The 12,142-nt window shown below is 38.7% G+C and overlaps 1 long non-coding RNA gene across 1 annotated transcript in view; it reads right to left on the minus strand.

The window, feature by feature from the left end:
- LOC103477789 (uncharacterized) overlaps nucleotides 1–11,578 on the minus strand; it is a 35,064-nt gene extending 23,486 nt beyond the window's left edge. The window contains exon 1 of the long non-coding RNA XR_535697.3: nucleotides 10,291–11,578. This is a non-coding gene — a long non-coding RNA (uncharacterized LOC103477789). The remainder of the gene's footprint in view (nucleotides 1–10,290) is intronic.
- Nucleotides 11,579–12,142: the final 564 nt, after the last annotated feature.

Here is a 12,142-nt window from a genome sequence, read left to right on the forward strand (position 1 = left end):
TTTACTTCAGCTTTGATAGCAACAGCATCAACAGCAGGACCTAATGGGGTGCATGACCAGGAGATCTGAGCTCAGGCCTTCCATATTCATCTCCCCACTGCATCGCAAATCTCATGCAGTATTACCATGAGCCTAGGAGAGACGAGTGAGCTACGTAGAGCTAGAGATGTTCAGTCACGTAACATCAAAGTAAATGGGATTCTTCGAATTTGTGTTTATGTGAGCATTTTTGTGTATGTGTAGCTTCTTGTGGTTTGTAATTTGCAAGGACGGTGAGAAAGCCTCGCTATAGTGTGTGTGCGCGTGTGAAATGCCATTATGCGTATGCATGGTTTTTAACCGTCTCAGCGCAAGTACATGGTGAGAAGTTGTTTACTGCCTTTTCACCTGCAAGAATGCATGACGGCATCCGACGCCGTGGGGGTAAAACAGCGAATGGGTGAGGGAGAGAAAGCGGCAGGGTTATATAGCGGCTAACTGGGGAGCTGTTTAGTTTTATGTTAATTGAAGGGGCTTACACAGAACTCTATTGACAGTTAACATGCCCTTCAAGGTGTTCTTTGTGGTTCAGCACTTCTGTCAAGACACGGGCAGTCATTTTGCTTCACCTTTATTTATATGCTTGAGTACTCAGAACATTATGGAACACGGTGGGGCCCAGTAATAGATGTAGGAGAGGGGCAGGTGTGTGTATGGAAGGTCAGATACCTTGCAGACAGTGCACAAAGGTACCTGGGCCCTCTGTGAGGCATCGAGGGGGTACAGACAAACACAAAAGGGAAACTGGGGGCGAGAAAGGACGTGGTATAAAAGGCTGAATAGCTTAAGATCATGAAAACACAAAAAAGTACATTTGAAAGTCATGTTGAGATAGTTTATCGTGTTTTCAGAGGGTAGTACCTTTCTTTGACCTTCGGAACAGTGATTATACACATCAACTTCAACGCAAAATTCACCAAAAGATTTTGACTCGTCCCTGCCTTGAGATCTGTAGCTAAGGATTTCATTTGAATTCATGAACACACTTGCAAACTGTTTTGATAAGTGGGGTGTGAGTGTCAGTGCCATTTCATGTCTAATTGGTTAGGCGTACATCTTGAGTCAAAACTGGACAGGGCTTCTTACTTTCAGATCAGAGAGCTCCAAAAACAACCAACCAGCAGCTACGTCTTCCATCACGCCACCAAGGTCACCTGTCACTTAGCACCCCTCGACCACTGTGCATGTTTGATTTGGATGACACATTAACGGACAACTGTGACATTTAGTTGTGGATGCTAAGAGGGCTGTGCCCTTTAAACTTCATCTCCACACACACACCACAAACCTGTGGTTCTGCTAGGGCAGCAATGGACCATGTTGTGAAAGTTGTGGTCTTAAATTGAATATGTTGACTTCAGCTAATGAAACATATGTACATTAGAGTACCATTAAAGAATAAAGTTGTGAAGCTCATATAGTTAATCTGGTAAATTTCAAGCATTTATTTGTGTTTATTGTGATGAAAATGGCTTGCTGCTAATGAAAACCAAACATTGAGGTGAACGCAATGATTAAGGCTACAGTACTTGAGCTCCATATTTGGTTGTACCTGTTTATGCATTGATAAGTACATGAATGTAATAATGCATGGAGACAATCAGAATGTGGCCCTGCTGTGGTGCTAAGGAAACTTGGGTTGTTTTAACAGAAATCATCCCTGTGTTTACATTGTTGCGTTTGGAGTCTTTCATTTTCTTCTTGATAAGCCTCCATTGATTCTCTGTGGAGTTTAAATCAAGTAAGTTATAAAGCACAGTGTAGTCATTAAACAAGGGACTGGTACATTTAGGAGTGTGGGCATGTATCAAGCCCTACTTAAAAATGAAATCAGCATTTCTACAATACTGAGGCAAGCATGAAGCACTCTGAAATTCCAAGGTAAAATGATACATGGTGTTTTTCCATCCAACCACCCCAGCACCTAAATCCTATAATCTTGAATAGGATTTGTTTCACAGTCCCCTCAAAGCTGACATTATCCCTTTTATTTGTTAAACATTTTCAATCAGACATTTTCCTTCCATTTAACTTTTCATAAATATGCTTGGATACAACACCTACTATCTTTATAAATGATATATTGGGGATTATCCTTCTTGTCAAGCACTGTCTGTAGTCTTTCCCATGATTGTGTTGGCCATACCATGGTCATCCAATATTATATCAGTATTACCAAAAAAAGAATAATACCTATTGGTCAAATGTAATCAAAATTTCCAAAAACTAAATATTGAGTTTTCATTAGCTGAAATGTGAATATGTTTGTTTTAGGCTAAAATTAATTAAATAAAATGCAAAACATTTAAAAATGTTCAACTTTACGGGCTTTCAAGACATACACTAAATTAACATTAAAATCTCTATGTTTAATGGATATACAGTATTAATACTCTTCAACAGAAAACATGGTAACTTTGTCAATAAGATTAAATATTTTTACTGGGGTACAGACATTATATGTAACACAACAGAACTGAATAAAGTTTTGGGGCTATTATCAGCCTGGCTGCGAAATTACATGTTAGTAAAGGGTATTATATGACCACAGCTAATCATATAGGTTAATTGAGGTTTCTACAGAGCAAGGTGTTGTGGATTTTAAGCTGTGCCTCATGTGGCTGCACCCCCACACAGTCTCCATGTGCCTTTGTTAAAAAGGTATGTTGCCAACCTAATTATTTAACCCTATTATTATCAATGTTTGACCTAGAATAACTACACCTAATGACAGGCTAAGGTTACATTGGAAGGGATGATATCTTCATTTTACATCCTTCTTATTTCTACAAGCAGATTTTGGGCTTAAATGCTTGACTTGTTGATGGGGCTTCAAAGTTCTTCTAATCACAGGACCTCCACTGAGTCTATCTTGCCACCAACCTGTTCACCTTTGTTCCCTTGGTCAAGCTGGCAAATCAATGAGCCCAAAGGTCCATATACCTTTCTGGTTGACCCAGAGGTGGCTGACCAGCGACCAGGCATACACTCTACAGTGGCGCTGGATCCCATACACAGGCAAAAAGCTGCTCGTCGTGCAATAAAGATGATTTAGTACTGTAACTCTACCTGCCCGGCACCAGTCTCAGGTTTGTGCGCCTTTTGATTAATCATGGGCCAAGGGGATTTATTGTATGGGGGATATTTGCCTCAGCGATTTAATAATGGTAGGGGAGGAACATAATTAATCAGAAAGGTCCACGCATGCCCCCCTTCTAAAAACTGGTAGAATTAATGACTATGAATATGTATGTTTGTTTGTTAGCAGTGCAAAACCTGCATCTTAGTGGCTGTGGTGTAACTACATTGCTCAACAGCAGTCATGTGCTCTGTGAATAACATAAACTCTCTTGTGTATGTGCGGCATATCCATCTCATGGGTGGCCGGATGTCATTCTGCTATCACAGGTTGGTGGAACTGCTTATTATTGTTTAGACTTGCCATGTATGACTCCATCGGATGTACGCACTGACAAATAGAAAGAAACCCACAAACAAAACCCCCAAATAAACATTAGTGTATTACCACATATCTTTTCTTGCAGTTTGTTGCAAATATGCTCTGAGCCTAATGCAGGTATGGGAAGCTTGCTCCCCCTTCTCATCATGTACAAACAGTCTGGCACTATAGAAAAATAATGATGTGCCGTCCTGTTGGCTCATTTATCAGCATGTTTTACAACAGGCGCCGGGTGGAAGTAATTAAACTCTGCCATCATTACAATGAGCCAGGCCCCCCTCTTAATAGACACCCAATGAGACACTGGAGGGTTGCCTGGTAATTGTATCTCCAACTATTTCTATCTCGTTTTCTTTCTGTGTGTGTGTGTGTGTGTGTGTGCGCGCGTGCGTGTGTGTGTGTGTTTATGTGTGTGCAAGCCTGTTTGTGTGTATTTGTCTACAATCTTGTTTCATGTGCAGTTTTAATTAGTGAAGAAAAAGAGCTGATAAGCAATTGAAAAAGAGAATATCTAAGTGAATTACATAGTGAAGGTTAGGCCCTTTGATACTGTGTGTCTGTTTGAAGTTTTGAACAATGAACAAGCAAAATTAATCCATTTAGTAGAAAATGTGGATTAAGAGTTTAAGTCAAAAAACTCCATCAGTGAGCTAGCAGTTATATGGCACAAAGCTGGACCTAGATACGTAAATCTGTTAATTTAGCAGACTTTGACTTTCAGGATTTAAATAAATTTTTATTTGCAGTGAGAAAATATACCCTATTAATGAACAAGTACCTAAAATATGTTTGATCTTTACTTTTTATAATGTTTCTGTTTTTATTTTTTATTTTAATTATGTAAAGCACTTTGAAAGGCCTTGCTGCTGAAATGTGCTATACAAATACAATTTGATTGATTGATGTTGCAGTTCATGTAAATATTGCCATCATCAGCTCTTATTGCACTTTTGTTAAAGTGTTCGTATCACAAAAAAACTTTAACAAAGTTAACTAATGATGAGATCAAGACAAATTCTTAGAATATTATCACACTGAAAAAACCTTTAAGGTACAGTATATTGTGCAGCTCTAATATTGTGATGTATGAAATGCCATATCTTCAGCACAATTGTCTCCGTAACAAGTTTCATGCCAAACTTTCCTTTGACTCAAATGTTTCATGATTTTCTGTCCTATTTTTTAAAGCATAAATAAAACACTTTGTATTACATTCATTGAAGGCATTCCTATTGAATTAAGGTGTCAAATATGAAACTGATGTATGGATGGATCAATCAAACATTGATGGATTAATAAATAAACCAATAGTTAGATTGATGTCTACAACATAAAGACACTGGAAAATGGAATAATATCTACAAATTTTCACTCTTACCGAGATTTTTCATAATTATGTGGGAACACGCATAGCTATCTTCGTTGCAAAGCATCATAAGCAACTGTTGCCTGTGTGCAGAAAAGCTTAAAAGATTAATATTTCACAATCAATTTACAGAAATTAAGTTATTTCTATTCAGACATGTTTAAAAAATATTTAGTTGTAATTTACTTATTTGCATTTTGTTCAGCTGTCGCCAAGAGTAGAACTATCAGGGAAAGTAAAGCTAGAAACCTGGTTCAGCTCAGGAGAACAGAAAGGACAACAAAGAGGAAAAAATGTGAGTTTGTCTGGCACTAATGAGATTTCCCCAATAACTTAATAAAAAGCAAAAACTGTTGTTTTTTCTTTTTTTCTTTAAAGGAAGTGCAACTGTGGCACTGTCTGTATAATCTGCACAAATTGAGCATGTGTGTTTTTTTTGTTTTTTTTACAGGAATGTCCTTGGATTGTAATTCAGAAACAGAAACCCAATACTCAACACTCTTTTTTATAATAATTCTACACTTTTATAATAAAGAAATGCTACAGGCAAAATTAATTCAATGCGATTTGTTCCCTAGATGAAAATCCTTGTAGTGTGTTGACTTGGCTGGACTGTGATATTTTAAGCTTATCTCTTTTACTGAAACAATGATGGGCAATTTTCTCAAGGATACACCAGCTATTAAGATGGCTGATCTGAGATTTATATTAGATTACATGCCAGCTCACTATAAGCAGTGGTTCCTTTACTATACCTGCACCATTTAGTATCACTTACAGCCCTAATGGCACAATTACCCTTCAGCAGCAGCATTAATAGTGCTCTTTTGACGTAGGACTGATGTTATAACCCTCAAACATTTTCCATTTAAACCCCCATCTAGCTCCCACTCCACTGTCTGCACTAAGATCCTCCAAAGCTCCTGATCGCTGGATATCGATTAGGTCCATCACCCCAAATGCTGACCCCATTCCTTAACGCCAACTCTGTATCTTTACCATGCTCTCACCCTAATCCCATGGTAATCAAATGGGCCCCGACTGGCCCGTCGCAACTGTACCAATTAGCTTGCGAGCAGGTTTGGGGTTGATGATAGTGGTACTGGCAGAGGTGGCAGCAAACACAGTAGTATCCAGGGAGGCTGTAAACATCCATTAGCGGTTAACCGTCCCTACACATTTTTCCCTCCTAAAGCTCTCTCATTAGTGCAGTGAGCCCTGACAGGTAAACAGCACTAATGGGAATGGCCTATCAATAAATGGCCTGTGTGTTAACAGGAAGTGCTGGCGAGGGGACCGAACACACAGAGCAACAGCGATACAGTGGGGAAGGGCAAATTTTCTGATAAAAATACCTATAAACATGGGAAGGAAGGTTATTAGAGAAGGAAGACTGTGATGCTGCAGTTTTCCTGGGCACTTTTCAGAAAAAAAACCAAAAAAAACATTTGAATTTTCTGCTTCTGAAACTTCTAAGAATAGTGTACGAGAAAAGACACTGACCAGGATATTAAACCTCACCTAAGAACATCTAGGAAAACACTGAAGCACTTGTTGCCACATCCAGCGCAATTTTTTTTTCTTTAGATTTTTTCTTAACAGCCACAGATTGTGGCTGTTTGGAGGGTCACTTACACCAAAATATGGTCCCAGAGTGTGAACTGAAAGAGAACTGAAACATGGTTTTCACAAAAAAAAGAAAGTAAAAAATTCATTAAAGTTGTGGCCTACATATATTCAGCCCTTTTTACTCAATTACACCTTCATGAACTCCAGTGCAAATGACTGCCTTCAGATTTGACCTATTTCTTAAACAGAATATGTCTACATGAAATTGATTCTTATTGTAAATGCAGTTGCTCTGTGAAGGCTTTGGAGTTTGTTGAAGAACACCAGAAAACAAACAACATTACGCAGAACAGGAAACATACAAGACAAGACGGGGATAAAGTTGTGGAGGAGCTTAAAGCAGGTTGGGTTATAATGCAGTGTATCCTGGGGCTATGTTCAGGACATTCACAGAGGGTTTGAAGCCACCGCTTTGAGATTTTGGCCATGTGCTTTGGGTCATTGTTCTGCTGAAAAATGGACATCATATAGGATTCTACCCCAAAACACTGACATCTGCAACTGCAGTACTATATTTGTTTGTGGTTGAAACAGGAAAATGTGAACAAGTTCAAGGGGTAGGAATAGTTTTTAAATTGGCACTGTAGTTGTAAAAGGCTAGGGACAGTATTTCATGGTATGACCTTGGTTGTTTCCGAAGACATGTCTTTATTCAGGTGTTGTGAGGTGCAGAATGTGCATTCTCCATGAACATGTCTGGGCATTGTGTGTCCCAGCTCACAACAAAAAGCCTGAAACGGATCTGGAAGGAAGAGACTGGGTGAACAGAAAAAAGAGGGAAAAGTGCGAGGGTTGGAAGGAGGACTGTGGGGGGCAGGCAGACATGAGAGATTGATGTTATTTATGTTTTGAGCAAGTTCAATCTGAGTTCACCTAACCGTGAGACGTCCCCAAGCTGTGACAACCACGTAGCCACCGATGTGCCTTTGAGCATGCGTGTGCCTGCAAGATCATGTTAGTTTATTTCCTTTAACATAAACATGAGTGCATGTGCGTCTGAAGTGAGGGTCAACCAGTGGGCAGTAAACTCTCAGAGAGGACCAGGTATAAAGGTAGGATGCACAGCATGGTGCAGCATGGTATGTGTGTGTCAGGGGCCCATTAATGTGGCTCTGGGACATTAAATCAGCTGTGCTTCTGCAGTATATGAAGCCAATGATACACGGATTATATCCACCCTCAGTCTCTGCTGCCCACCTTTATCCACAGTTAGATGAAGAGACAACACACAACGTGGGTCTGCTGTGTGCAAGACTGTGCATGGGCCCGCCTCTAGGTATATCTATGAGGTAAATTTTATTATATGCCTTAGATTTTGTCTATGGTCACATAGACACAAATGTTTTAGGGTGTGTGCTTCTTAGGTAATAAACATACTTTCTTGATTAAAGTGCTTTTACCCAGGTCACTTAAATTTACACAGACACTTGTCGTGACATCTGACACAAAACAAATGAACTCAAATCCAGTCAGTGAACTCTGGGAAAATGCAACTCTTCCCTGTGATTCTGAGGACAAATTTAACTCCTTAGCGGTGGCATAAAGCTAATTTCAAGAATGGTCACAAGTATGGGATTAACGCTCCACATGAAACATTTATAAAAGATGACGCAAGAGACTAAATTCAACTCCCAGTCTGTCTTGTCCATGTATAAATCTGACCACTCCAGCAAATTCACAGTCATTCTGAAGGCACTTCTTTGATATCTTGGCCATGTGCTTTGGGTCGTTGTACTTCTGACAAATGAGCTGTCGCCCCAGTCTGAGGTCAAGATCAATCTGACGCAGGTTTTCATCAAAGCAGTAGAAATTTTTTGTATTTTTTTTTTTAAACATGTGCAGCCTTTAGGATTTATTAATGTTGTCAAAAGATGTAAAGCAAAATTCCTACATGAACTTAATTTAAAAGGAAATTCCAAACAAAGAATAAAATGTCATATTAATGTTATGTTGCTCCTGGTGCTGCTCATCATTGAGCTGATAATTACACTTCTCCGCACTGAGCAGCTCTCTGAAAGCAGACAGCATGGGAGCCGCTCCACTGCCATACTATGAGAAATGTTTAGAGTTTGCAGTGACATAAATCATGAGCCAATCAACAAATGCAGCCTGCTGTCAGTCAAATCACTTGTGCGCAATACATGGCCCGACTCAGCGCAGAGTCATGCAGGATCTGGTAACGGAGAGGAGTCTGACCGGGGCAGGACTGGTACAGAACCAGTTAAAGTCGCTTTACTGGAGAAGCAGCCTAACTGCATACCTGCTTCCCTGGATCTACCTTTTATTGACCTGATGAACATAATGTTTTAGTTCCATGCAAAGGTACACGGAAGACGTGTAGAAAAGTTGATCATACAGTTTATATGTGCAGTGTGGGGTCTAACTCATTTCCAAACTCCAGCATTCTCCTCCAGCACCAAGCTCACCCCCAATCCTGCATTAGACCTCCCATGTATAATTACATGGGCTGACCTCCCACAGGTCGCCTGAGCAAAGGCCCTCTAAAGATCAATATTCATTCTTTTAGATCTGTCATCCGCTTTTGACACTATCGACCATGTTCTGTGTCTGCTCTCCCCTCCTGTTTTTTATTCATCTATTTACCCACTGCCAACCCCTGTATCTGTGCTTCACTTTGGCGGTTTGTACAAAATTTTATGGAGAAATCTGACGTTTTTTTTTTTTTTTTCTGTGAATATTTTGCTTTACAAATTACATTGACTTGCTTAATTAACACTAGTTGAGAAGAAATCTTTTGAGATGTATGAGAATTTAAAGCCATATTATACAGTGTTGGGAAATTTGATTTCATACACGTATTTACAATTAAGTCTACACTTTAGAATATTCACATAAAGGCAGCACTGGAAAATGAGAGGTTTTAAATTTTTTTTAAACATGGTGAAAAACTATTTACCTTAAATTTTATGTGAGTGCCATAGGAATAAACATCTAGAAGCTAACTCAAAGTCAGTCAGATTAGATTGAGAGCGTCTGTGAAAATCAACTTTTGAGTCTTTCCAAACAGTATCAGAGGTTTACAGGTGAACTGCAACCTTGTGTATTTACCAATGTGGGGACCTCTGAAAGGGAACAGGATTTCATCTACCTTTTAGGAATGAAGAGATGAATACACTTTTTCATTTTTTTGTTTTCACGTTTAAATGTTTTGGTAAAGAATTTAATTCCAGTGTATCATCTTTCCTCCATATTACAAGAATGAATCATGAATGGTTTGTCTGTTACATCAAACTGAAATGAAACTCACTGAAGCTTGTGGTTGTACTGTTAAAAACTGTGGAAAAGTCAGTAGGTATTACTTTTGCAAAATCTTGGTAGATGTTGACAATCAAATGCAAAGGACACCAAAATAAGTCTTTTCTTATATGTTATTTGACACTTTCTAAAAAAATGTGAGAAGTTACGTTAAAAGTTCCATTGTTTACCAAAGAGGTTGAAAACCTGCTAAAGTGTACCATCACAAGCTAAACTAGCCCCTCATCTTTCAACCTGTAGTGCATCGTTGACTTTGGAAGGGCCCAGTGGCCTCATATTCTCTTCAGCAGTATTATTGCAGATAAGCACCACATGGCTAATGAACAGAGAGAGGGCTTGTTGAAGGTCAGCCTCTTCATTTAGGGGCCCTCCAATGAGCTGGCCCACTCTGCATGGTTAAACGCATCAACATAATAATGCCAAGGACCCACCGTTTTAAGTCTTGCATCTTGTTTCCACCTCCGCCCAACCCTCTCCCTCAACTCCCCGCTTCCACCCACTATTGCCTGGCATACTTTACCTTATGTCTCGGCTATTCCCCTTCATCTGAATTATGTTGATTTCCCCGTTTCCTTCTGAAAGGCTTTTAAAGGTCTTGGCAATTATCCCTCTGTGGATGTGCTTAGAGAAGGATGTTGTCCATCCAGCGTCTGCTGATGATAGGGAAACATGATTTAACACAATCAGAGATGCAAAGCATTGCCAGATACGGGTGCTGATGTGACCGGGTGCCAAGGTCGGCCAAGGTCATGTTCATCTGCATGATTAAGGGAGATGAATTCTGCCCTGACCTCTGAAATATGTCAGGCGGAGTTCCTAGAGTCTGTGTGCTTGAAATTAGTAAACATTGCTGTTAAATCATGGAGCACAGGGATATTTTTTTCTCAATTACAGCGCAAAATTCTGATTCTGAAAACCATTATTATGAACCTGGTGAACACTCAGTTGTTTTCCTGATTCTTATGGATATCATGACCTAAAATATCTCTATCAAATCTTCCTGTTGAATAAACAGACAATTGAGGTCTCCCTACTCTTTACTGTCCCCTCCTGGAGGGACCAGGCAGCTGGCTTCTGTACAATGACATCTGCCCATCAGAGTCTGAGTAAACAAAAAAGTTCATTTGAGTAATATTACTGATGTAAGATCAGAATACTGAGAAGAAAAAAACAAACAAACTGAAAATTACTTCTTCATATATATACAGCCCCAGGTGTGCTACATATGGCAAAATCCAAATAAGTCCAAATAGGCAAGCATTTTATTACAGGAGAATTATTTCACATGGAAAGAAATGAGATTAACAATTATGGAAACCCCCAAAATTCCTCTAAATAAATATAATTGAATACCTTTTTTTAATTTATACTTTACTTTTTAAGTCAGTCCGAGAGTGACGGAACTCTAATAATTAATAATCTTGCTTTAGCCAGCATTTAACCATCTTGTGAATTAGTAATTACAATTACAATACTACCTGAATGCTTGTGCTGCTGTACAAAGGTAGGAACCATACACAAATATTGGAATCCCTGGCAAAGATGTACAAAAAGGCCTAAAATAGGCTCATAAGTTATTGCAGTAACATAAATCAATACAGGATTCAAACATCGATTTGCAGAAGGGGAAATCGCAAGTTAAGAAGTATTTGTAATACAATTAATTAGTGCCTCAAATGTCAAAATCCCTACAACATAAATGAACTGAACTTGTTGGTCATTGTCTAAAAAAATCAAACCTGCTTGTATTTACATATGACACCAATACTTACTTCTCATACCCACTCTGCAAATGAGGACAGACAAGAGAATATGCCAGCTAAAAAATAGCTGACATTTCTTAGCTATTTCAGTCTTTTTGTAGCTTTTTGTAGCTATTTCTTAGCTAAGGTATAGCTACAAAAATATTTTTTTTCAGACATCATTCAACATTAGTATAAGAATAAAAATGGAGTAATGAACATGTATAATGTTTTGGAAATGTTTTATTTTGAAAGGTGATGTTTTACAGTGAAAGGTTCCCCCGGATGGAGAAACGAATTGAGAAGTTGTTTCTGGGGGGGTTTGGTGCTGACTGGCTGAAAAGCTTTAAAAAAATTAAATGTTCAACAATGGGAAACAGCTCAATTGTGTCTCTGGATTATTCTACAAAGGAAGGTGACATTAGAAATAAATTGTCATAACTAAATCCCAATAATGGTTTAAGATTATTATTATTATTATTATTATTATTATTATTATTATTATTATTATAGTGCAAGTTAGTGTTTGTCTTTGGTTCATTCATTTGAATGGTAGTTTTGCAGCCAGGTAATGCTTATGCTCTTGTTTCTTCCAGGTTGAAGAAAAGAAGGAAGCAAGGACATAAATAG

The sequence above is a fragment of the Poecilia reticulata genome, chromosome 16, assembly GCF_904066995.2.
Source record: "Poecilia reticulata chromosome 16, P_reticulata-male-v2, whole genome shotgun sequence".
Taxonomy (NCBI): Eukaryota; Metazoa; Chordata; class Actinopteri; order Cyprinodontiformes; family Poeciliidae; genus Poecilia; species Poecilia reticulata.